Source organism: Simochromis diagramma, unplaced genomic scaffold (assembly GCF_900408965.1).
Source record: "Simochromis diagramma unplaced genomic scaffold, fSimDia1.1 OVJJ01000603.1, whole genome shotgun sequence".
NCBI lineage: Eukaryota > Metazoa > Chordata > Actinopteri > Cichliformes > Cichlidae > Simochromis > Simochromis diagramma.
In genome coordinates, this window is record NW_024387414.1 from 15574894 (window position 1) to 15602883 (window position 27990).

The following is a 27990-nucleotide window of genomic DNA, read 5'->3' on the forward strand; positions in this document are numbered from 1 at the left end:
CCCATGAAAGATGTATATGTATTCGTTAGAAGTTAGACCACCATCATCATTCATATGACACATTCTAAAGTCAGCTCTGTGTCATAACATGTCCAGTTTGTGTCCATATATACTGCATATATTAGTTATTAATGCAAATACACATACACATCCAAATCCACATTAAGGTTTGAAGAAAAGTGGGGAGACTTAAAACTTTTGGCAGATTTTAATGAGAATACCAAATCTGTACGGTTCAGATGCTTTTGTCCATCACCAGTGCTTTGATGTTGCTGCACAATTTTTTAGGCCTCATATCCACACCTCTGCTTTTGTGCCCCCCTCTCCTGACTAACTCTTATCTATTTCCCCGAATCCTCGTTTAATTCAATGAAATGCACAACACATGGAAGCAGTCGTTCTTGTATTTGATATTCACTTTCCCAGGTAGAGTGTAGATATAGTTAGAGCCTAATTTGTCAGTTGTAATTAAATGTGATCGAACTCTGAAGGTCCATTATCTCTAATAAAGGCTGCTTAAAGTAATTATAATGCAGACTTCTGAGAAGACATCAGCACAGAGATTTGATAATTACCACAATGATCAGTACAAGGACCGGTCAAGGGTGGAAAACAAACTTGAAAGTAACTTAACAAATTTCCTGTGATACCACAAGTGACATTTTCTCACATTGATATTTACAACTATGTTTGCACTTTTAACTCGTAAACTGAATTCTGACTGAGGTATTGCTGGGAGCAGAGAGAATTTGTGAAATGAAGCGTAACTGTTTTTGCATTAGTATGCGTCAGGAGGTCCCGATGAGGCAAATGATACATCACTTCGCCCTTAAATTACCTAATGACAATGGATATCCCCAAAGATAACATTTTCTTCTTGTATCCATATCATTTGATATGGATGAAAATGACACATTGTTTTCCACTGACTGAACTCTTCCCCAGTGGTATAATTTTAATATGTGAACTCAGTGGGTGGTGGATTGAAAGTCAGACTCAGAACCAGACAGACTGAGTCTCATTAACTGAGGCGCCTCTGAACTACACGGTGGAATAGAACGTTAAAATTATCTTAGTGCCTGTCGTGCCTCTGCAGCATATGCTTCAGTTTGCATGAATCATGCACGTACAGTAAATAAAGCAGTGCAACTTTTTCTGTGTCAGGGCAGTTGAGCTTTAAATAGACAAACCTTTAGGGTTTTCAGTACAGTGGTTGTGTGTGGTGTGATTCAGGCTGCCATTTCATGTAATTCTATTGATTATATCTGCCTACTCCAGTCGGTGCATCATAGCAAATTCCACTCTGCAGAAGTTCAGTCCACCTCCTTAAAAATATGAGGGGACCACAGCCATGACCTGCTTACTCTAAGTTTAAAACTAGGTAAAGTTTGTCACTCTTAACTGACTCCATGAAGCTAAAATAACTGGATGTCCCTTTCTGCCTTTGCGTTTCCTTTCTTGCACTCTCATATTTAGTGTTTTTGCAGTACACTACTCTAGGGGCTGTCAAAGATACTTAACAGACAAATCATATGATAATAATTTATTGCAGTTGCTGTTACATTTATATGATTGAGATTTGTGTATTTTATTATTTGTGTGACCATTTGAGAATCAAAATGTTATTAACCTTATTAAATAAATTAAGAAATCTCAGGTGGATCAAAAAACATAACACAGACAAATCTAAATATTTGTCTGGTTAAACTGATCAACTAATGAACTAATTTGCTTGAAACACCTTTAAGTTGAAATTTATTTTTCCACCAACTTCTCTATTACCTGCCAGAGATAGTGATTAGGAGAGGACCCAGATGCAGGACGGAGTAACAAACAAGAGCAATCTGTTTAATCAAGGCTGATGATGAGATTTGCGCATTAACAAAGTCCAAAAGGTAAAAACACAAGATGCACAGTGACATAGGTCAGCTAGAGGAACCTAACAGATAAACTAGATGTGGGAGACACTGGAGGATGTATACACTAATTAGAGAAAAAGACACAAGTGAGGGCAGAAAAACAACCGGGGAAAGCAATCAGGGAGAGGACAGAATCACAAAGGAGGGAGAAGACAGGAAGTAAAACTAAAATTAAACACAAAAGAAAACAAACCTTCAAGATAAAACAGGCAATAGCTAAAGGACACTAACATAGACCTGAAGAAAATTACTGAATAAGAAATCAGGGACAAGCGAACACAGCAACATAGACTAATACAGTTACTAATAATATACAGGGTGGGCCATTTATATGGATACACCGTAATAACATGGGAATGGTTGGTGATATTAAAGTCCTGTTTGTGGCACATTAGTATATGTGAGGGGGCAAACTCATCAAGATGGGTGGTGACCATGGTGGCCATTTAGAAGTCGGCCATCTTGGATACAACTTTTCAATAGAAAGAGGGCCATGTGACACATCAAACTTATTGGTAATGTCACAAGAAAAACAATGGTGTGCTTGGTTTCAACGTAACTTTACTCTTTCATGAGTTATTTACAAGTTTCTATTTGTTCACAGCCATTGACATGTCGAAGAGGTTAACACGTGAGGAGCGGATCGAAATTGTATTGATATCTGGTGAACGCAGTAACCGGGTCATTGCAGCAGATTTCAATGCAAGACACCCTACGAGACCACCCATCTCCCATGCTACAGTTAGCAAACTGCTTGCTAAGTTTTGTCAAACTGGTTCAGTGTTGGATTTGCCAAAATGTAGAACTAAGAAACCAGCATTGGACTAAGACTCATTACTAGAATATAGATAAGACAGGAACAAAATACTTAATGTTAGAAAAACTAGTATTAATAATATATATGAAATAGTAGACTTTCAATACATAAACTAAAACAGCAATTAGAAACTCAAACTAGCAATAAATAAAGAATAACATAGAAAACAAACTCGATAACTTTAAAAAATCACCTCAAACTTAAACTGATGTGTAAACAATGATGTGTGAGGATATAGCAGCTAATATAGCTTCATTGTGCTTCATGACAACACGGCAATCTCTTGAAATAGAAACAGGAAAAGTCTTGTAAGTGCTCAGTAGTTAGTGCAATGCTTGTCTTTGTGTTCCTCTCCGTAGTTCATGCTTGTATTTATCCAATTCATGGATATTTCGGTGAATGAAATACAATTAGTTAAGTGTTAAACGAGTGAAGACAGTCAGGCTATATTTATTCACTTTGATGTGTTGTGCTCTTAAAGGAATAAGCTCTGTGCTCATATCCAGGGTTTCATTTAATTTTTCTGGCAAGTGGCTCAAGTGACTATAATAACAAGAATGTGTCCTATTAAAGAAAAATGTCAAGTTTTCCACTCACACTTAAGGAAAGAACTCAGACGTAGGTGCTTAGCAGCTAAATATTCACAGGTATTCACTGCTTTTAAGTTTGTTACTGTTTCACACCAGAAAAAAAGTGTTGCCCCTGTTTGTCTTTCCAAGTATTTATGAGGAAAAGCCATCAAAAGTCTTTATACTTAATGTTGAACTGGGTTGGAAGCCACTTAGTAGTGAGTAACAGGCTGGTTCCTCCTTCGCAACTTGGCCATTAAAATCCAGCCCTGTCTCGGTTGTAATGGGAAGCATCTAAAAGTCTTTGGCTGGGTGGAATATGCAGAGCTTTGGCTGTAGCATGAGCTGAAAACTGGCAAAGCTTACCTCTCTTATTTGGATTAATATCCCCTGCACCTGTCTTCTGGGAAAATTAATGGGTGTTACTGTAAGCAGCCTTCTTTCTTCCTCAAATCTTTTCTGCTGATTTTTCACTTTCTTGACCCCTTCTGCCAGTTCTTTTTACCTCTCTCTGTTGTCCTTCCATACTTTCCCTCTGTAGATTAATTGCTCAGTGATACCATATGTTAAAGAGTGCTGAGCTCCCCTACCCAGCTGTTTGAAACCTGAGTAGTCAGCAGAATTTAGCTGCCTGGCCCTCACTTGCCACTTCTTATGCATTTGCTCCTTCCGTTTCCAGTCCTCTTCAATGGACCGCCTTCTGTCTTTTATCCTTCTCACTTGTGTGCTGCTTTCTTTGCAATATTCCCAGCTAGAAATGTCATGATGTGGCCAGTTTTAGTTTTATGATTACTTTTACTATTGCAACCTCCACATTTAAAAAAAAAAAATGTTTTCAAGACAAAAAGTTTATTTTTGCAGATTTCTACAGATTATATAGGAACAAAATATCTTTACCATTTCTCTACAGGGGAAGTGAGGCCAGCTAAAGAAGAAAAGCAAAAAGGCGGTTGGTCCAAATGACATAGTTGTTCATGTATGAGGTGTAGATTTTTTGAACAGGTTGTTTAACACAGTTCTGGAGAGTGAGGGGATGCCTGAGGAAAGCAAAGGAAAGATGACTGGTACTGATTTTCATAAAATGGGTGATGTGCAGAGCTGTAGCAAAAAAGGATAAAGCTGATGAGCCACACCATGAAAATGACAGACTGTTGAAGCTGGGTTAAGAAGAGAAGTGACAATTGGTGAACAGCAGTATAGTTTCATGTTGCGAAAGAGTACTACAGATGTGATATTTACTTTGAGAGTGCTGATGTAGAAGTATAGTGAGTGTCAGGAGTGGCACTGCGTCATTGTGGATGTAGAAAAGACATGCATGTGATAAGGTGTCAGTGAGCAGCCTGGGAGGAGAAAAGAATGAAGACCACAGAGAAGATTCACGATGTAGTAAATGAGGACATGCAGAGGGTTGATGTGACAGAACAGGTTGCTACCATACTGTACCATCTTCTTGTTTTGGCAACCTGTAAAGTGATGAGCCAAAAGAAAAAGAGTAATCTAGATATTGCATTCTTGTATTAAAAGTAAATAATTATTATTCTAAAACTTTCACAATTAACTTGTTTGAATGAGTTCAGATCAATTCTGCTGTTTTCCTTTTAAAATCAGTTCCAAATCAGTGCCTAGTTAGCATAATATTTGCCATTTAACAAAAAAGTTTTATCATTTTATTTCTTGAGGAAAAACCAATACAGTGCCTCAAAAGAGCTGATTAATTGCTTTCCTTTGCCAATCAAAAATGACACATTTAAAGGCCTTATTGGCTCTGCAAAGTTGTGATTGGCATTAACTGAATGATTGCAAAATAACCACCAAGTCAACAGATAATGAAAATAATTAATTGCTGTACTTCAACAGAGGCTGTCACGTTTGTTCTTTACTATGTTTATTGTGTATGACCCAACAGTTAATTGCTTTGTGTAGAGTGATGATAAAAGTGACCTCTCTTTTGAACTGTTATTGTTCGTGCATCCTTGCCGTGGTTTGATTTTTAGAGGCTTATTGGGTTCCCTAACGTGATGGTAATTAGAATATTTACATTCTTTTTACTCTGGCAATTTCAAGTCCTTTACATGCTGCACCTACAGTCAGAAGTCACCAAATCATGTTTGAGAGTTACTACAAATATTTGTGCATTACTTTAACTCATATACATAGCAAGGATAAACAAATTTCAGCATAATTCATAAAATAAGATTATCTTCCATGTTAGAAGATGGCCTTGTGTGTGATTTGTGACCGCACACAGGGAAGTGAATGGGAAATGAGTGACTCTCTGCTGGGAGTGTGTGAGCAGTAACATTATCAGCCGATTGCCACAGCCGCTGTGAAGTGCATGCTGACAGGGTGATTAAGTTATTTAAATCGGTTCCATATACTCTATTGCCTAGATAGGACAAACCTTTCAAAAAATGAAAAAGAAGGTCTAGTGTCTTTTTGCATATATGGTCCAAACACAAGGTTACAACTGTGAGCCTTTGCTAGTGTGTGGGTTAAAGTCATGATAAAACAAAAGGTTTTATGTGTGAATGATAACAGAAAAAGTCCAGCCCTTACCAAGTCTTGAAATTATAACAAAAATGGAACCAAAATGCCAAAGCAGCGGGTGGAATTTCTAATTTTATTCAATTTGGGTTTATTTATTTAGCACCTAGATCTAGTTGCCTCAAGGCACTTTATATTGTCAGATAAGGACCCTACAATAATACAGAGAAAACAGAAAAAACCCAACAGTCAGAATACTGCCTATGTGCAAGCATTTTGGCGACAACTCCCTTTTAACAGGAAGAAACCTCTGGTAGAGGTTTCACAGAAGAGGGGCCTGAAAGCCGAAGGCTCTGCTTCCCACTATTGTCATGGTTCTGGGTCATTTTGACACAGCATTTTCAGTTTCTTGTATTTTGGTGTTTTCTATGTATTATGGTTTATTTTCTGATTCTTTAATTGTCCTGTTTTGAACATTATAATCCTAAGTTTCCATGTTGTTCTGGTTAAGAGTTTTGTTCTCAAGTTTTAGATCAGTGTCTAGTCTGTGTCTGTCATGTTTCCTGTTTTACTTTGAAAGTCTCATATGTTAGCGTATCCAGTGTTACTCTCCCCTGTGCTGTCATCATGTTTCATTCGAGTCAGCTGTGTCCTCATGTGTCTCCAGTTCTCCTGGTCACCTCACATGTGTATTTAAGTGCTCCGTTTCCCTTTGTTCATTGTCATGTCATCTGTGTTACCTGCCACCATGTCATCACAGTCAGAATCTTCACAATCTTTGTAGTTGAGTCTTAGTTTCTCCAGTTTAGGTTCTAGTTTAGTTTAGCTGCTGTCCCTGCTGTCATGCCACCTTGTTTCAGCCATAATAAAGGCTTGCCTTTTGTTTAAAGTTCAGTTCCGTCTCCTCGCCTGTGTCTGCTCCGCTCGGTTTGCCCCTGCAGACCGTGACAATTATACTTTTAGATACCCTAAGAACCACAAGTAAATCAGAGGAAAACGCTCTATTGGGTACTATTGCTCTATGGTACTAGAGGGTTTTTTAAGATAAGATGAGACCTGATTATTTTTTTATCATTGTGCAGGAATTATCACCACTTTTCTTCCCATTGTTGCTGTTTGCAGACAACCATTTATGAACAGTTCTTTCAAATTATGCCAAAACCTTTAAGTCTTGTTGAGATCTGAAATTTTGACTGGGCCGTTGCAACACTTTCTTTTCTTTTTCAGCAATTCTGTTGTAGATTTTTTGGTGTGATTAGAATCATTGCTTGATCACTGCTACTCAGTGTTGGTCAAGTTACTTGAAAAAAGTAATCAGTAACTAATTACTGATTACTTCCCCAAAAAAGTAATCCCATTACTTTACTGATTACTTATTTTCAAAAGTAATTAATTACTTAGTTACTTAGTTACTTTTTAAAAACACGATTTACAACCTGAAGAGGTGATAAAGCGATAGATCTTTCAGCCCAATTCTACTTTTTCTGCATAATCCATCATACAAAATGTAATCAAATGGAAAAGTATCTTTTTTTTTAACTTGTTTTATCAGTTTTAATCTTTTAACTTTATGCATCAAGCAAAAATTTAATTATATGCAACATTCTCTGACTTGAATAAATTAGTTTAACATTTAAACCTATTTTCTGCACATTCCAGCACATAAAATAAAATATTTTTTGTGTTTACACTCACTCTTTCAAATAGATGCAAGTAAAACACAGCAGAAAATAAATAAAGTCAAAGACTCAGCGATCCTTTTGCTCTATTTTCACCTGTAAAGCAGGACTGCGGTAGGCAGAGGTTTATCCTGCAGGTGTGCTGCGGTCAGTTGAAGAATCTGCGAGTTTCTCTCTGAATTTCCCATTACGTCGTTGCGCACTCGGTGCTTGTTTAGGGGGTTTTTGTGCTGTAAAAAGAAGTTTTCTTCCCACGCACAACGGACGCTAATGTTTTTGTCACTTTTTATGGAATCAAACTCAAAGTAAGGTCAGTACTTCCACGCTTTAAACGCTGCACGCTCATACTCTCTCCCACAATTGATATATGATCCATTGTTGATCTGCACACAGCTGTTGTCACTAACGGCGCACTCGCTTACGTCACTGTCGTGAGACATTCTCGCAAAAAAATCACGGTTTTAGTAACGCAGTAACGCAGCGTTCCTACGGGAAAGTAACGGTAATCTAATTACCGTTTTTGCAATAGTAATCCCTTACTTTACTCGTTACTTGAAAAAAGTAATCAGATTACAGTAACGCGTTACAAGTAACGCGTTACAAGTAACGCGTTACTGCCCATCTCTGCTGCTACTAGACACCGTTTTTGGCATAGCTTTAGCTGTCAGACAAATGACCTTACATTTGACTCCAGAATACTGGCACTGTACATTTTCATCATCACTTTGATCCCACCTGTCCAAAGCACATTGTTCCAGAGGTTTTAAAGTTTGTTCAGATGAAGTCATGCTGCCATGTTCTTTTTGGAGAGAAGAGGATTTCTCCTTGGAAACCATTTTCAAACAAGCCACATTAGTTCCATTTTTTTTTCTAATTGCACTATCATATATGTTAATATTAACCACCTAATAGATGGTGGTACAGTCTGAGATGTAGCTCTTATCTTGGGGCGACCATGGCTAAGGGAGTTGGGAAGCACATCTGTAACCAGAAGGTCGCCGGTTCGATCCCCGGGCTCTCTGTCCTGGTTGTTGTGTCCTTGGGCAAGACACTTTACCCTACCGCCTACTGGTGTTGGCCAGAGGGGCTGATGGCGCGATATGGCAGCCTCGCTTCTGTCAGCCTGCCCCAGGGCAGCTGTGGCTACAACCGTAGCTTGCCTCCACCAGTGTGTGAATGCAAGAGTGAATGAATAGTGGCATTGTGGGGCGCTATATAAATCCAATCCATTATTATGTATTTGTAGTTTTTCTGATCATTGCTGGGTCTGACCTTGGGGTGAATTTGCTCGGATTTCCACTCCTGGGAGAATTGGCAGCTGTCTTTTTCTAGTAGTGAATAATCATTCTCACCATGGAGTAATGAATTTCAGATTGTTTGGAAATGGCAATATAACCCTTCCCAGGCTGATGGGCAGCAATAAGTGCTTCTCTAAGATCTTTGTTGATGTCTTTTGTCCTTGACACTGTGTTAACACACACCTGAATGCTCCAGACTAGCAAACTGCCAAAAATTCAGCTTTTATTGAGGTGCTCATACTTTTGGTGAATTAATCAACTGTATTTGATAAGCAGTACCTGGCTTCTGCTCACCCTCCTAATTCCTATGAAAGCAGCAAGGTTGTGTAATTTTTTCAAACTTAACTTTTACTAAAAAATAATGATGCATACATCACGTGCTGCAGAGATGGGCAGTAATGCGTCATCCGATTACTTTTTTCAAGTAACAACCAGTACAACGACCAAGTAAGGGATTACTATTGCAAAAAAGTAATTAGATTACTGTTACTTTCCCGTAAGCACGCTCCGTTACTGCGTTACTAAACCGTGATTTTGTTTGTGAGAATGTCTCATTATAATAATGTACAAGTGTGCGACATCCATGGAGCAACAGACAAGTGTAGATCAACAATGGATAATATGGAGTGCGGGAGAGAGTACGACCATGCAGCATTTAAAGCAAGCCAGCACGGGAATGTGAAATTCACAGAGAAACCCCCGGATCCCCCCACTGACATGACCGGCATCGGGCAAACCTCCACCGACTCCACTCCTGCTTAACAGGTGAAAATAGATTTAAGAGCAACAGGACTTAGTGCTGCTGAATCTTTGATTGTATTTATTTTTTCTTGTGTTTTACTTGCATCTACCTGAAAGAGTGAGCGTAACCACAAAAAGTTATTTTTATTTTATATGCTGGAATATGGAGAAAATAGGTTTAAATGTTAAATAATTGTCTTCAGGTCAAAGACTGTTGCATATAATTAAATTTTTGCTTGATGCAATGTGCATAAAGTTAAAAGATTAAAACTAACTAATAAAACAATTTTTAAAAAGAGACTTTTTCATTTGATTCAATTTTGTATGATGGATTATGCAGAAAAAATAGAATTGGGCTGAAAGGTCTGTTGCTTTATTATGTATTCAGGTTGTGTATCATGTTAAGTAACGGGATTACTTTCTTGGAGAAGTAATCAGTAATTAGTAACTAATTACTATTTTCAAGTAACTTGACCAACACTGATGTGCTGTACTTCATATGACTTACGTTTACCTAATTTTATGGTAATGAGCAACTTCTTTTTCAATTTTCTTTTTCACTAATTTGCAGTGACGGGTAATAAGCTATTTAGTGCTGTCAGCGTTAATCTTATTAAAATTACGTTAATGCCATAACTGCATTAACGCAGCAAATCTCCATTAGCAAGTTATCGTGGCTCATGGATCAAAAACTGGACGGCGCTAACGAGCTAACCGTGCTAACGCGTTGACACCGTGCAGCCCCATGCGCATTAATGCAGTTATGACATTAACGTCATTTTAACGAGATTAACGCTGACAGCACTAAAGCTATTACTTAATGAAGCCTTTGTGACACTAGAGTAGACAAATAAAGAGAACAGATTTGATCAAGTGCTGTATGACTTTCTATGGAGCCCCGCAGGGGACATGGGAGAAAAAAAAAATTAAGACGGACTTTTGCGAGAACTAACTCGGGATCTCGCAAAACCTTTGCGAGATCTCGCAAAACAAACTCGGGATCTCGCAAAACTTTTGCGAGATCTCGCAAAAGTTGAATTCCAACAATGGCGGCAGCTACTTAGTTGTAATATTACTCTTTCTGGGTCACAAAATACACTTTTGAGATATTTTGAGGCGTGAATGTAGTTGTGTAAACGTCAGATATCTGCTCGGTTTACAAGACATCAAATATTTGCAAAAGTGCTCCGACGTTTTCGGAGATCTGACACCCACTATCTCGAAGCTAACAGGAGGTCGAGACCTACTACAGCCGGGAGGAACACCGCTTTCCCGGCACATCGTGCCTCGACCTCCCGGTCGGCTTCGAGCTGGCGGCCTCCGAAGAATGCGGCTAAAACTTTTGCGAGATCTCGCAAAACTTTTGCGAGTCCCAAGTTTGTTTTGCGAGATCTCGCAAAAGTCCGTCTTAATATTTTTTTTTCTCCCATGTCCCCTGCGGGGCTCTGTAACTTTCTCAGTCACTGGAGTGCAATATCCAAAACAGCATTAACCAGTGTTCAAAATGAAGATGATAATCTCAATCGATATGGATGATGATTTAAAGCACCGTATAGTTTTTAAAAAAGTCAGTTCAACAACATCAATCTCATAGGTGAACCTCGCAAATTTAAGGTATTGATGCCGACTAGTCTCTTTAAAATTCACAGAGACACAATGTGCTATCAGTGCAAACCAACTAACACAACATTTTATTAGAGAAAGGCTACTGGTGCAATTGTATTCTCACCTACATAAGTGGTGTCCTACGTAGGTGAGAATACAATCGCATCACTTGGTAAATTGCACTTCCTACATTGTGTACCGTTACTTGTCATACGGCTGCTGTCACAAAAAAGAATGTGAAATGAGGCAAAGCAAGGAATGAAAGCCAGAGTACCAGAGAGGCTTATTGAATACATAAATCACTTCCTGGATCGAGGGTATGTTGTTTCATTGCTAATGGATCTTCACTGGAAGTGCTCTGTAAATCACAGTAACCACAAGCAATACTACTCAGAGGCAGGACTCCACAGGCAAAATGAGAAAGAAGACATTATTCTGTTGCTTTCTATTTTGTTTCCCCTTTTCCCTCCATTGCCCTCTTGCAGGGATTTTGGTCCACACAGAACTGCAAAATAAGCAGTATTTAGGTTACTGCCTTTCTGCTCTCTGGGTAAATAGGTACTTACTCAGCTCAGTGGGGGTGGTATTAATCCCTGATGCTGCACAAAAACCCCCACAAGTTTCTACCTGACCAGGCAGCTGTAATGTCCTCGTGCATTGTTTCTCAAAGTAGTCTGAAACATGATTTAAATTCATGTGTTTTGCATCTGATGCTAAAAAAAAGGATTATTAAAAAACACTATTATTATGTCCATTTTCTTCTGATTGAAGTCCACATGGCTTAGTGATTAGAGTGTTTCTCTTGTATGCTAATGCAATCAAGGACGTCATGTGAATAATACCCACGAATGTCAAGATGCCAAATTTAAACCAATGCATGTAGTTGCAAGGTGATGGTGTGGTGCACTGTGATGTGTTACTGTATCCTCTTCAGACCCATATTTGTACCACAGGGGTTGAGGACCTGAACACCACAAGAGACTTACTCTGAGCATCTTTATTCATGTCAAAATAGTTTGGACATCAGGTTACAATATTATATATTTTAGTGAACCCACCCTTTTTACTTACTACTAAGCATCCATTGTGTAGGTCATTTAAAAATATCACTGCCAGTTCCACTGTTTTACATGGAAAGAATTGTTATTTAGAGATGGAAATTAATAATAACTTAGTGAGTCTGATTCCATTATCGATATCACTTATCTATCCGATTCCTTATAGATTCACTTATCGATTTTCATTAGGTTTTCATTGGCTCCACTTTGAGATTCATCAAAGTATGAGACTGAGATTCATTACTCAAAATAAGTATTGCACATATTACACAGAACACTTTTTTTTTCAAAGTAATGCAGTATGTTAGTTAATTATTCACAGGAGAAATGAATTCATTATACAACTTGTTACATTACTTGTGTTACTCTGTAAAATGTCCTGAAATGAACGGTCACATAATCACCATTTAACAACATAAACCTTTGATTATGACTTCATGGTAGAGCAACTATATTTGTCACTGTAATAATGAGAGTTAAATTGGTGAATATGATTATAAACAATGTGTTTAGCTTCCTGCTTACACAACTATAACTTAAAACGTCCAATGTCATTTGATTTGGTCATTTGTTAGACCATCCTATTACATATCATACATAAATACCTTGTTAAATACCTCCGATATTGTTATATGTGGAGGTGTTTTTAACGACATGATTCTTGCTCAATTTTCATAATAATTTATTTCTTTTTAAATTAATCAGTTCACGACAATCTCTGTAGGAATGATTTTGAAATGATGAGACAGATTCAGTAAGATGTTCACGGTTCCTGTCTGTTGCCTTATAAAGGTTGACAGTGATACTGACTCAATCTGTCTCTTTTCTCTGAGGGGTGACTTTGACTTAGTGCCCCTGGGTTCTGATTCCTGGTGCTTTACTAGCCTCGCTGAAGCGATTGCACAAATTCCTCAGTCAAAAAAAAAAAAACTTATTAGAAGGGAGAGATAGGTGAACTTTGATCCCATGTCCACATCTGGCACGGTGCATTCACTCCACACTTTCACTTTCAAGGAAAGGGTGACGCGTAATCTTGGCTTTTGGCTTCAAGGCATCTTACACTTTTTTTCTCAGTTGCTTTGGCTCAAAGTGATACTTCAAAACATACTTTTTAAAACTCGTGTATACCAAAAATACCTTTGCTTATTCATTTATTCATTCATTCATTATTTCATAATGTTTGAAAATGATTTAGGACATCTATGGACATCTAAGATGGTTGTTGGATAAACACTGTTTTTTCCCTCTTTACACTGCAAAGGAGAACATTAGGATCAGGAGCTACAGGCTTTCCAGTGAATCACAACCTAGTTCATAGTGCCTGTAATATGCCAATAACTTTCATGTTTTTCACACTAGTCCATATGTTTTCTTATGTGCAGTGCTGTGTAAATAGTTCTTTTCTTTCACTTTTTCTGTGTACTATATGGTGTGTCTATTAAAAAGAAAAATATTTCTCTTTCATAATACATGCGACCCTTAATTCACAAAGTACAATCAAAAACTTTCATTCTTCACTTTAATGCAGGACAGAATTCAGTTATAAAGAAATAATGGTAAAAATGTATAGGATAAGAAGAAATGAGATAATTGTGAGAACAGTTGTTGAGTCCATTGTCATTCAGAGTATCTAAACCTGTCTTGCGATATCAAAGGGGCTTTCCATTTTGGTGGCAATAATCTAATTATTGACACAAAACTTCTGTTTTTCACAAGAAAAGGTTAATGCTCTTCGACAGTTACAACTTTTTGTGGATTATCTAGTTTGTTTGAGAACAGGACATGTAAACTGTATGGCTGTATGACTAGTGCTTCCTGCAGAGGGTCATAACAGTTTTTAATATTCTTTACTGAGCTGCTTCGGCTGTGGGAAAATTATTTGGGTATTTTTTTTGAAATAAGGAAATTAAGTGTGTGGTATGTCTTTTGTATTACCCGAGGCAGGAATCAGGGTAAAATGTTAGATCATTTAGTTCAAAAGTCATTTGCACCCTTGAATGAACAATTCTTTCATCCAAATAGCCTTTTTTAAATGCTTCAAATGTAAAACACCATTACTGTGCAATGCTCAGAGAAACTGCGACAAGACTAAGAGCTACTTCTCTGACTCTACAGGCCTCAGTTAAATTTTAAAGGTTAAAGTTCACGACAGTACAATTAGGGAAAAACCTGAACACATGTGTTTGTGAGAGATGAGGCGAAAGTGGAGATTTTTGGCCATAGTGCATAGGGCCTCATGTGATAAAAACCAAATACAGTATATCATCTGAAACACATCATACAAACTGTCAAGCACAGTGGTCATCATTTGGGCTTGTTTTGTGGCCACAGGGCCTCGGCACCGTGCAGTCATTGAGTCGACAATGAAGTAGCGTATGTTGACCAGATTATTCTAGTGTCAAATGTGAGGCCATCTGTTCAACAGCTAAAGCTTGACCGAAACTGGGTCAAGCAACAGGGCACTGATTCCAATGACACCAACAAATCTACAACCGAAAAAGAAAAACTGTTGCAGTAGCTCAGGGAAAGGTCAGACCCTGTAAAAATTAAATTAAATTAAAAAAAGTAAATTAGTGCTTCAAGTGATTGCTGCTAAAGCTGTAGCTTTGTATGATCCTGGCTGTGGGGTCATTATCGTTTAATGTAAAATAAAATTGGGATCACTTGTGAACTTAAACAGCCTGTTTCTTAAAAGCTTTGCTGTATGTTTAAAAATTACACACTGGAACTTATGAATTTGTAAATGGTGTGTTGCACAAAACTGCTGTGAAAAACTGCATGAATTCACCAGAATACTTTTGACATTTATCCTAATACTTTATACATTTTTCCACAGGAGTGTAAGCTAATGTGAGATGGGAAGAAAAAATAAGCTTTTGTTCTGTTTCTTTACTGTGTAGCATTTCCAGAACAGTGAATGAAAATTTGCGGCACTAAACCTCATGTTAGAAATGTCTTTTATGAAATTATCCACATTCTCTAACTTGAGGAGTAATGAATAGTGCGAGTTGTAGAGAGCAACACAGTGAGGCTTTCATGCTCCCTAATAAATACGAGGATACTGAGCAACAAGACCATGTAAATATACTGACCATCACCTTTTTTTCTCCCCTCTCTCTGGAATGATGGATTCCCATTCGGATAATGTGCCGTGGATGAAATAGCAGGTACAATAGCCAGTCTGCCAAATGGTTCCTAATTAATATATTTTACCCACTCTATTGACTGTAAAAACACATTTTGTATTTTTGTAAGCCTGACATTCACTTTGCTCTTTAATTTATATAGACACAAAAGCATAAAAGAAATAATACCTGAGAACGTCTGGCATTTCAGGGCTGTCAGAATGCAATGATTAGTTTAGCCTTTTCAAGGATACAGCTGTCAGTTCTTTTCAGGGTTTGGGCTTTCTTTTGAATTGGTATGTTCTATTTAATGTTCATCAAGAGCACAGGTCTGAAAGACTGTTAAGGAGAATAGAAGTATCTCTGGAGAAATATTATTAATTATTTTAATTATTACTGTGCAATTTTGTTTGCTTCTTCAGTCTCTTAAAAGTTGTACAAAATGAACAAATTATTTATCATTGTCACTCTGACAGATTGCATGCTGTTACTAGAGTGAGTTTATTAAATTCGTCTTAAATTAAAATGCATGAAAACAGCAGGTAGCTTGTACATTTACTAAAGAAAGAACTTTTTTCTGCATTTTCAAACATGGCTAAGGTATTGAAGAAACTGTCTTACAATTATGAACAGATTTTGCAATTTTGTTATCCCCGTAAATATCGCAGAATAACACATTTATAAATAAGTGACCTAGAGCCATTACAAAGTTTCTTAACCAGTGTGCTGCCTGGACAACCAGATGTGTTTGGAGCTTAATGCTCGAGTGAGTCTTAGTCCAGTGGAGGTTTTCAATTAGATTTTTTTTATGGCAAAGCCTTACAGAGGTGCACCACGTTGTCTTCATTTCAGGGAAGCCAAATTTATGAGTCACTTAATAACTAAGTGACTCATATAATAAGTCGTGACTATTCAGAAAATTAAGAACGTGCTTTCTGATGAAGACTAACATGTGATATCAGTGAAAACTTTCAAATTACAACTGTTAGCTCTTCAGAAAAAAAAGAGTCCTGCATTATTTTTTAATGTTGTTGATTCGGCTGACTTGATGGGCAAACATTTTAAGTAATGCTGTATGCTTGTGTGTGAAACAGCATTATTATTTGTGACAATGTGTCCAGTCGACTGTGCTCTATCTCGCTTGTTGCAAACAACAGAAATGAACTGTAATCATTGCTATTTGCTTAAACTTGTCCATTTATTTTTTTTCTTTTGCTGTGTGAGAGATGCAGTCCTATTCAAAGAGAAGTGCTCGGCTGACTCTGACTTCTTTTCAAATGCAACTTGCATCTATTGTTCCATCTATACTGAACTAAAATGAAAAATAGCTGTGAGCACTTATGAACACATTAGTCCCACTTCTTTCTTTATTTTGACTCACGTCTGTGAAAACATATTTGATATTAATAGCAGCCATATGGTATTCTTTTCTAAAGAGCTCCAAAATCTCTGTCCTCTCTCTGTACAGTACTATTTTGGCTAGCTCAGGTTCAGCAAGGCAGGGATTTGTACAATAGGTGGCCTCTTTCCACAGGGGGAGAAATGATTTCTAATTCTGAAAGAACCCACAGCTTGGAAATTGCAGTTCTATCACACTACTACCCTTCCCGGTGAATACTGACAATCCCATATCTTACACTCAAACAAACTGACATTGTTGAAGTGGACAGGGAAGGAAGTAGATATGAGAGCTTTGTTGTACCCCTTTAGTGGAAGGAGTGAGAGGACACTGCTGTGTCCTTGTGAAACTCCTGAGGACTGCATGTTAAATGTCATTGCCTCTTAATCATCCACTGCATCATGATGCAGGCTCTTTATGGGCTGTCACTTTCCATCCAGAGAGTATGTACTTCAGCCACTGTGGAAGCATGTGGCCACAAATAGCCAGACTTCAGAACAGGACTATGCTGCTTTGTGCTGAGCTGTTATATTTTCAGGCTGTGAATCGTCCGTATGTTCCATCCTCAGAATAAGATATCTTAGGAATGCCTTTGGGGAATCTCATTCACAAGTGGAACAAACAGTTACTTGGACAAAGGGATGAACTGATTAGAATTTGATAATCTAAAGTCAAGGTCATAGTTGTATCAAAAACCAAAATATTCAGATTTCAAAGTTTATTTATTATCATTATGCAAAACTCGATTTAAACAAACAAGTCAATTTAAAGCAAATCTTTAAAAAAAATGTAGTAATTTTGAATTAATTAATGTAATAAATTAAAAATGATCACAGTGACAGGAAGCTAACAATGAAGTGTTCTCTTTTTTTGGTTTTAGTAAGATTTGCTGCTGGATTTTGGGTGACCAGTAGTTTGTTTAAACTATGCTGGCTCAAATATGCATATAATGAATTGCAGTAGATAAAAGCACCTATGGCTATCTCTGGATTTCTTTTAAATGTAATTGAGCTGACCTTACCGAGTCTCCTAATCTGCATAAAACGCAAGCGGGCAACTTAAATAACATGTTTGTTTGCTGTGTCAGGTGTCAAAAGTGACACCAAGGTTTTTGTAATACTGGCACAACAGGTAAGGAGCTCAGGTGTATTGTAGTGATTGTTGTAGATGCATCAGTGTACACTTCTGTCTTATTCATATTTAGCTGCAGTGCCATCCATCGTTTAATGTTATGGGTACTGTCACTGAATGCACTGAGTCATTCTCATGCCCATTATTATTATAGGGTCTTCACTTTACAAAATAAAGTGCCTTGAGGCAACTGTTGTCGTGATTTGCTATATGTTTGGTATATGAATTGAATTGAATTGAATTGAACTGAACTGAATTGGGGTTAAAAGGGATGCACAGCTGCATATCATCTTTACAGTAGTGAAAACTAGCAGTGTGCCTTTGTAGGTTCAGTCACAAAATGACCTAAACAGAACCTTCTTCTGAGACTTATCAGAGCATTCAACATCACGAACAGATGTCTCACAGGTCTTCACATAGCAACTTCATTAAAGTGCACTTTCAAACCACCAGCCTCAACTCTGCCTTCTAGGCATAGCTGGAAATAAAATAAAACACTCTAAAGTGGGCAACACAGCGTTTCTCATCATCAGCTCTCAGCAAGAAAGTTCTGTGTAGAGTTTAACGTTCTCCCCATGTCGGTGTGAGTTCTAAAACATTTGTGGGTTAGGTTAATTGGCAATTCATCCTGCAACAAACTGGTAGTCTGTCACTTTATGACCACTGGGATAGGCTCCAGCCTCCTTGTGACCCTCAACTGGATAAGCAGAAGAAAATAAATGAATGGATAAAGTACAAAAAAAGTGGAGAGTCGCATCAGAAGCTGGTCAAGGAAAAGAATAAGATGGGTAAAAGACAGTGGCACAGATAGAGCTCGGCTTAAAGTACTTTAGTAAGAAAAGTAAAGGGGGAATCTTATAATGTTTGATTTTTTGACTCAATTTCTTTCTTTATAAATTGCTAAAGATTAATTGCTTGGTGGTGATTTGTCATCACCAAGCAATTAACTTCTGTTGATGGATTAAATTCTACCGGCGTTCTCTTTAAAAGACACTTTTATCATGTCTCTCTTATTTAATCTATTAAAATAATAATACATACCATTTGTATTGAAATACTGGGTTCAGTTGGAATGCATTTGTCCTTTGTGTTGAATAGTTCAGCTTTCACAAGCTATTCATATATACAAAGGAAACTCTATTTAACTGTAACTGTAAATAAAAATCTTTCTCGGCTGTATTCAAAGTCAGTGCATGATTGGCATGCCCAACATGTTGCCATAGTGGCAAATCTATCATATGTACAACGTACTGGAGATAAACATTAGATTAGTATGCAATGGTCAGTGACTGTTCTTTTCAATTTCAGTTCAATTCAATTTTATTAATACAGGGCCAAGTCACAACACCAGTCACCTTTATTTTGTAAGGTAGATCCTACAATAATATATAGAGAGAGAAACCCAACAATCATATGACCCCCTATGAGCAAGCTCTTGGCAACATTGGGAAGGAAAAACTCTATTTTAACAGGAAGAGGCCTCCAGCAGAACCAGGCTCAGGGAGGGGCGGGGCCATCTGCCGCGAACGGTTGGGGTGAGCTTTTATTTGCAGTTTGTCACCATTGAGTTTATTCTCTTCAAGATCAAGAGGAAAAAGTAGTTTTCGGGAGTGATTCCTAAACCTCTTTTGAAGTTAATAAACTGTTTAATGAATGCTGACGTGTCATTAAATGTCCAATTTTTGAGTCTGAATGTCCAAGTGAAAAAAAGAGTCAAATAACACAACAACCTTGATCCCTCTGAATTTGTCAGAGCTGCAAGACAAATTCTAAGCTCATAGTTTTAGTTTCACTTCAACAGACAAATTATTGGTTCTGCACTTGTTCTCCTGGGTATACACACAATATATAAGATACTTTTTGCTAAACTCTAAGCTTTTATAGCTTGATATGCAGAACTACACATACTTTCCATTCGACATTCACACTGCACCTACCTCAGGAAAACACAAGGTGATGTTGAAGTTTTAGGGCCACACTTAAGCAGTCAGAAAAAAACAAACAAAAAACAGCAAACAAATAAACCCCCCCCAAAACAAACAAACTATTACACTTCTAACAATTTTCCTGACTTATAGTTAAACTCCTCTTCCATCGTGATACTAAGGTTCCAGGTCCTAACTGGCTTAAGCATTGTGTGCGTCTTCTCAGCAATAAATAGAGGGCTGGTTAGTTAAAATATTTCTCCGGCAATGCATAAGAACTTCACTTTGTAGGGCACCCGAAGACATAGTCTGTGGCCAAATATAAAATATGTAATGTCTTGTATAATTAATATAATGTATCTTCGATTTAGCACCACATTTCTAAAGGCGTTGTGTTATTTTTGTTATATTTAATTTGTTTCTAGATTATACAAAAAAAAAAAAAAATCTTTTGCCAGCTTGTTTATATGGTTGTATGTGTGCCAAACAGGCCGGTACATTTCACTCCATCCAGCCGCAGTCCTCCTGATGCTTGAATGAGCTTTGCCAAATGCAGACCAGCAGGAGTACCAAGCTCTGCATCTAAATGAGTTTCAGTAATAACCACTTAGTACTCCAGAGAAACTGAGCGACTCTGTTGCTGCTATTGCATCCCCAAATAACTTAATCCAAACTTCGAAATTAATGAAAATAATTAATGGGAGGACAATTTTAGATTTGTAATGACCTATTTTAAAGGGCGCATTACTTGCTTTCTTTTAAAGTTAAGCTTTAAATGACTGAACTGTCCAGATGTTTTGTATTTACTGATAGAGAAATCGAGATTACCATACACAATCCAGTTAAAAATAAAAACAGGAAAACTATATGTTTCTTATTTTTACTTTGTTTGTTTGATGTATTGTTCCATAATGCCCTTAGGAAAACAGGTTGATCAGCTGCAAAAAATTACCTGCTACCTACTTTTACTTGACCTTGGTGGAAAATATCACAAGATCAAGGAAATGAGTGACAGAGAATGATTCAAAGTGTAGCCTACTAGAGACTCCTTTCCTTGGACTCACACTGGACAACTTAACGAATAGGATGGCAGATATGTGTTATATAGAAATGAAGATGGACTACATATAAACAGCTTACTCCACTCAAACGTGTTATTTTGCGTAGATCATATTAACAAGAACCACTGGTGAAAAAAAAAAAATCTTCATCTTCTTTTCCTCCGATTTGAGTAAATTTATTTCGGGTCCTAGTTTATTTCATGATAGTGAACATTACTAATGCATAATGTTTAGTTTTAACACACTTTCACCACTTAATATAGTTCATAGTCTTGAGAATATGAAATATGGAAATATACATTCTTCATGCAAGCAGCACCTTTAATCTGACAAGAAGCAGTTTTTATTACAGCTGTGATGCTCATAGTTCAGCTGTGAGTTTAACAGCTTGTTCCTGAAAATTCAAAATGCAGGTTATGGAGCTGGACATATGCATTCCTTACCTGATGTAAGTCTTCACTTTTAAACAAATTAATGTGAACACAAAGTCCAGGTCAGTACGATTTGAAACTCTGATGCAACTTAAACTTGCAATCATTTTTCTATTTCTATTTTTTCTTTGCCTAAAAAAAATAGTATGGAAAAATTCACTGAATATGTTTAAATGTTTGACTGCAGTGTTAACAAAGAGAGAACGGCATTCACATCTGTTTAAGTTGCACTGCGTACAATGCAATGTGCCCTTATAGATTATAGATAGCAAGCTAAAATCACTCAATAATTCATCAGCCATCATTATTTTAAGGAATCATTCCAGATGAATGCAGATAAGGGTAACCTGCTTGAAGGTAGCGTATGATAATGAAAGCAAGGTTGAAAACACATCCTGAAAAAAATATGCAGTTTAGTTTAGCTGGTTTTAATTGGAACTGACATTTGGCTTTATTTCACTGTTTTCTGACTCCTTACCTCAGTCTCAGCCCCCACACATACAAACATACACAAACACAAGGAAGCCAATGGAGAACATTGCTTTTAGATGTCAGATTCCTACTTGGGCTTCAAGCTGTACTTTTTATGTTACATTATGGAAAAAAACAAAATCTAATTATGAATTAAATGAAGGGTATTCATATAGTAGTATAGCATAATGAGGCTAGCAATCTGTAGATTAATTAGAAAATGTCTGCATATATATCTAAGTCTAAGCCTGTGTTCCATGCTTCCTTGCGTCTCATTATTGGAAACACGTCTACAACAAAAAGGGTTATTGATCCCCTCAGAGTGCCACGCTTCTTTCCACATACTAGATTAAAGGGCAAAAAAGTGCCTTAAATGAAGTCCTGCAATTTATCTCATTACCACCCATCTCAAGTGTAGTGTAAGTGCCTTTGAAGAAAAAAAGTGTTCAAATTAACTAGCGAAGGTGATGCAAAGGACACAGAGTTTCTATAGGGAAATTAAAAAGAAATTTGTACATACTGGATTTCCCTTTTTTCTTTGCTCTGCTTTGTGTAATAATGAGCAATATGTTGAATGGACTTAGCAGCAAATACTAGATTAAAAATATTATAAATCATCATTAGTAATTTCACACTTTATCTTATCTTTCCCCTTTTTATCTTCTGTTGTGTGTTTTTTTTTTCATTTTAAAAGCCATTTTAACAGTTAGTAAAACTATTAATAAATATTTTTATTCTAATCAGCCATATTTATTATTCATTTTGTGTTTGGGGTCTTAAGTATAGTGAATAAAATAAAAAATTTGATTACCCCAACCATGACTCCCAAACCAAGGTTTATACCATGCCAGCAGTTTTGTGCATTGGTGCAACACTAAATTACAGAAGTGTCAGAGGTCACTGATTTGATTTTAGGTCTCTATTTTTTCTTTTATCGTTTTAACACTTTATCTCAGCCACCTGTTGTCTTGAGTGTTTATTCGGCTTATGCGGGTTGGATGTCTGGAGCCTATGTTAGCTGTCATTGCGCAATAACTTCTTAGAACTTCTTGCACAACTATTTATAAACGAAAATATGTACATCTCTAAATGGCCTATACAAATACAGGCCATTTAGATATGTAAATATTTTCGTTTATAAATAGTTGTGCAAGAACTGTGTCACATAACAGAAAAACCCCAATTTGACAGAAATGACCTGCTGTAATGAAATATCTGTTTTTTCTAATAATATCTATATAAATAGATATTATGTATATAGATATACATGTGTGACAGATGTGTGATATCTTTGGTTTCCCTAAGCCCACTTTTTGTTCTCGTCTTTCCCCTAAGGTTGCCCCTTCCTGACCTTTGTTTGTAGGTGTCTTCCTATTGATGGGCAGTTCTTTTATCCTGCAGTTTTCAATTGCTTGCTCATGAAGAATCACCTGGTCATCGGTTTTCCTTCAGTATACTGTGCATTGTATGATACTCTATCTTATATACCCTATATTTACCCCAGTATAAAGCACCTCATGATGTTGTTGTGAATTGTCACTATATAGATAAATTGCATTTCCTCTTCTTCTTCTTCTTCTTTTTTAAAAATGAGCATGAACATCTAAGTCAAAATGTTACTGTATGCATATGTTTTATCTTTCAGCAACTATATTTCCTTGTTGGCAGAACAAACTGTGAGTAATGATGTTGTTTCATCAGGCACCATATGGGACTTTCAATCTATCAACTTTCTTTTTGAAATTGTGTAACAGAAGCCAACAACTACCACATAGTGATGGCAGGACTGAGGCAGGATTTTAGTGCTTAACAGAAGGTTGCCACTGAAGATTTTGTTGGCAAACAACGTGATTAGACAGTGTGAAATCCAGGCACCAGCAACTGCAGATTAAGAATCATTTAGAAATAACAATGTCAGACTGTCTACACAGTCACAGTGTAGACATAGTCCTTATACAAAATCAATTACAATGAAACATCTTCACAGAAACGAGGAACTACTCCATTATGTGTAAGTTTGTTTTGTAATATTTTATAATAGGATGGTGTTATAAATAACCAAAAACATTTCAATAAAAAAATTCCTATTTTCTTTCTTAGAAAATAATGATGCTTGAAGCAAAGGGGGCATGTAGAATATTCACTTATTCACAAGGCCAGCTTCAACATCTTTAAAATATGCAAGAAGAACATGACTGGGCAGAGGGCTCTTACAGTAGTAGGTACCAGTATCACCGTATGACTATTGGCTCACACAATACAAAACAACTTCTCACATTTCTTAGTGCACTCACAGAGAGGATATTAAAGGTGGACATAGCCACCTCGAGGCCCTCTTGAACTGAACATTTTGGCCCTTGCCATCCACTTTGAAACACTGTATTCTCATACAATATTGTTTTGTCAGACATAGGTAAGTTTAGTTTCAACCATATTAGTTTCAAGTTCCAGAAGATAAAGATAAGATCAAGTGGAATAATTTCTAGTTTCATGTTCACACTTTTCTCATTAAAGATTCTGTTTTTAATGAGAAGTAATGAGAAAATATTTTATACTCTCCATGCTATTGGCTGCATTTTCCACTGGTAGCAAGCACATCCTGTAAATAAACTCTACGGATGTTCTGAATCAAAGACCACCCGAAGAGAGAGGGATGTTGAGGCCTCTGTTTTTCATGGTTTGGGACAGCAGTGTTCACTGCTCTCACCTTGTGAGTGAATAAGTTGTAGCAATCTTGAATGATAATGCAACTCCTCACAGCATAGTCTCTTTATCCAAATGCCATTTGAGGAATTTTCTGGCAATGGGTGCAAAGAACTGCTAGGGATTGATATGCTTCCCTTAGTGCAATGCAGGGGAAAACAATGAGATTTTGATAACCACTTGTGACCCATTTTATCATGGTGATGATGCTGCAAATAATCTCATTTGCCATTTGTCATTTTTAATGACAAATAAGATTATTTAAGAAAATAAAAGGTGGGGTATAGTGGAATGGGTGTAAATTAAGAAGGTGAAAACCTGCACTTTCAGTTTTGTGATGTTTTAGCATTGGTGGTATAGTGTTATACTTTTATACTTTACTTTTGGGAAACATCACAACAATGACAACAACAATCTTTACTAAAATGCATACACACTGTTAATAAACGAGACCCAATGACCTTTGTACAGACAAGACCAAAATGGAAAAATATGTTAGAGAAATCCTCACTCCTCCTCCACCACCACCACCACAGAGGGGTGATGATTTGGGCTTGTTTTGCAGCTTACGTTGTTTACCTTGATATTCTAGAGTCAAATGTGAGGACATCTCCGTGTGACATCCAAAACTGGGTGGTACAATAGAACAATTCCAGACACAGTAGCAAATTTTCAGCAGAATGGCTGCAAAAGAAAAGAAAGTGTAGCAGGGTTCTAGTGAAAATCAAGACCCCAACCTGATTGAAATACCGAGGCATGACCTTAAGAGAGCTGTGCATTAATAAATAAATGTCCATAAACCTCAGTGAACTGAAACAATAGTGCTAAATCACAACATTTGCATCAAGGCGCTTTATATTATAATGTAAAGACCCTACAATAATACAACAGATATAATAAAGAAGAGTCAGCCTGCATTCCTGCACAGTGATGTGAGAGATTGATAGTCATGGAGAAAATTGTTACTCGAAGAGATAATTGTCAGCAATGGTGGTATTATGTAAGCTACTGATTTGTGGTTGTATTTAGTTTTTCACAGGTGTCCTTTAAAACCTTTCTTTTTCACAACTTTCATAATTAAACGCTGAAATGAGGAAACAAATGCTGACAAGTAAAAAAAAATTCAAAACAAAAAACAACCTTAATCGAAAAAGAAGAACAAGGCAGACTAAATCTGAAAGGAACAAAAAGGATTGTGCACAAGTAAACACATGACTTGGGGAACACAGAGCTACACATTTACAGATCCAGAGGCGTAATTGGGAATTTGTTACAGATGGGGGTTACACAGGTGCAGTATCAGGTGAGGAGAAATAGACAGGAAGGAAGCCAAATCCACTGCAACTAATTGACAGTACTGAAACAAGGAGACACTGGAATATGGAAAAAAAGAAAAGATAAGAAAAACATGAATGAGTTAATGTAGGGGGAACACAGAAGGACAGATGCAGACAAAACAGAGGAAAAGAAAAACACTGGAAAAAAATAACAATAATAACAACAACAAGAGGAAGAACAGCAGAAACCAAAAACACGAAACTGACAGTCAGCATTGTCATACCAACAAAGTTAAGGAATAACATTGAATATCAAAATGAAAAATATAACGTTTTTGAAAATAACAATAAAGTTAACCAAACTTGATCTCAAAGCAAGAATCCAAAACTGAAGGATCCAAATCTAAAGACTGTGACAAAGTTTAACAGCCTCGATCCATGTTTTTAATGTATGCTTTGAAAGTCATTCGGTAAAACTACTCTTCTGACTTGATTTATCTTCATCTTGAATTATTCACCAGAACCCATCAGATATGAGAATCTTTAGTGAAATATGATCTGAGAACACAAATGTTCACTGCTTATGTTCCATTTTCGATTTCACAGTGCTGGAAAATCATGACATTGCTACCAGTGATACACATAACTTCAGTTCGCTTCGAAGAGTAGTTCATAAAATAATATTTTTTAAAAGAAATAGTCTTGTAGTTTTAAAACACTAAGCGTCATGTAAAATAAAGAATGCCTTTTAACACAAGGCACTAAAACAAGCTTAAACATGAATTACAAAGTGATGTCATAAAACGGCTCTTAAAAATATCACAGTCTTGTTTTAACAACACGTTTATCAGTTTACAACATAGTAACAATAAATCAGTTCAAGCATTGCTTTTTGTATGTCATATAAAAATTTACAATATAATTATAGCATTTTAAAACCTCTGGCACTTTAATAGCTTAAGTGCTTCGTGACTTTTTTGGGAAAAAGCAGTCACGAACACTGCCCCACTGGCTCAAGGTGTTGCTCTCTTGCTGAAGGCTCATCTCTACATTTATCGTGTCAGGGTGTGAATGAGCAGCACCTGAAATGAGCTGCTTGCGTATGTGCATTGTTGTTCTTGTGGTTTATCATCAACCTGCTGAGAGTGATGGACTTCTTTGCTGCATATGAAAAACCAGTCCTCTTTAGATTTCTAAGGTCTAGCTCTATCCCAGACACTATTGGTGTTATGTCCAACTGTAGCCATAGCAGTATACCAGTCAAATAATATTGCACCTTTCATGAAAGTTTTGCTTGCACTCCTCAAAGGTGTGAATAATAGATTTTGTGGATGTTTTACAATGATGCCATCTCCAAGATGAGTTCTGATAAGCAGAGACAATATAAGTGAGAGACACTGCACTCAAATAATCCTGAATACAACTAAACAAAGATAATGCGGAAAAATAGTTTTAAAAATCATATTTTTTTACCCAGTTTCCAGTTACCTGCTAATTGGTAAAACTTGCTTAAAATCAGAAGGCATCCTACTTCAATTTACATATTATGTGATAGTTAGATAAAAGCATTTTGTTGGACAGTCAGCTCAAAGACTTACTAAAAACCAGCTGATTTTATTAATTATCTCCAAGGTTACCATTCTATACTCACTACAAGTTTCTGTTGCATGCAAATGCATATGACACAATTTCAGTTTCCAAAGATTGAAAGAAAAACCATTCTTCAGCAGCACAGAAAATTACATCGCTGCTATAAAAGGACATGCTGTTCTTCCTTGTTTGATGGAGAATGATTTTGTCAGCACTGATGAGACACATTATTTGAAAGACAATGAATGAATGGGATGGGGAGAAAGTGATGCAGCAGATAGGTGTAATTAAAATCTCCTTCCACTGGGATTACATTTATCTTGCTTCTTCTGTCGATGATTTATTAGGTAGACTGGGATGCAGCGCTTTACGTGACTCTGACTTTTGTCAGTTTAATCATATTTTGCTGTTCAATACAAAAATTATTTCTCTTTTATTTTGGTAGATTTTCAATGACATCAATGTAGTGAAATTGAAGAGAGCCACACATCATTTTTCTGATGCTGCCTTTCTCTGTGAAGTTTGTGTGTTCTTCCTGACCTTGTGCAGACTTTGTTGTAAATGCTGCCTATCTGGCCCCAGAACAAACTTTCAAAAGATAATCTTTTAAAACTCAATAGTGTCATTTTACTTGTAGATTTAAATAAAGATGAAAAAAGATGAACTGTTAGAAGGGAGGACTTGGATTGAGAATAAATAGATTCATA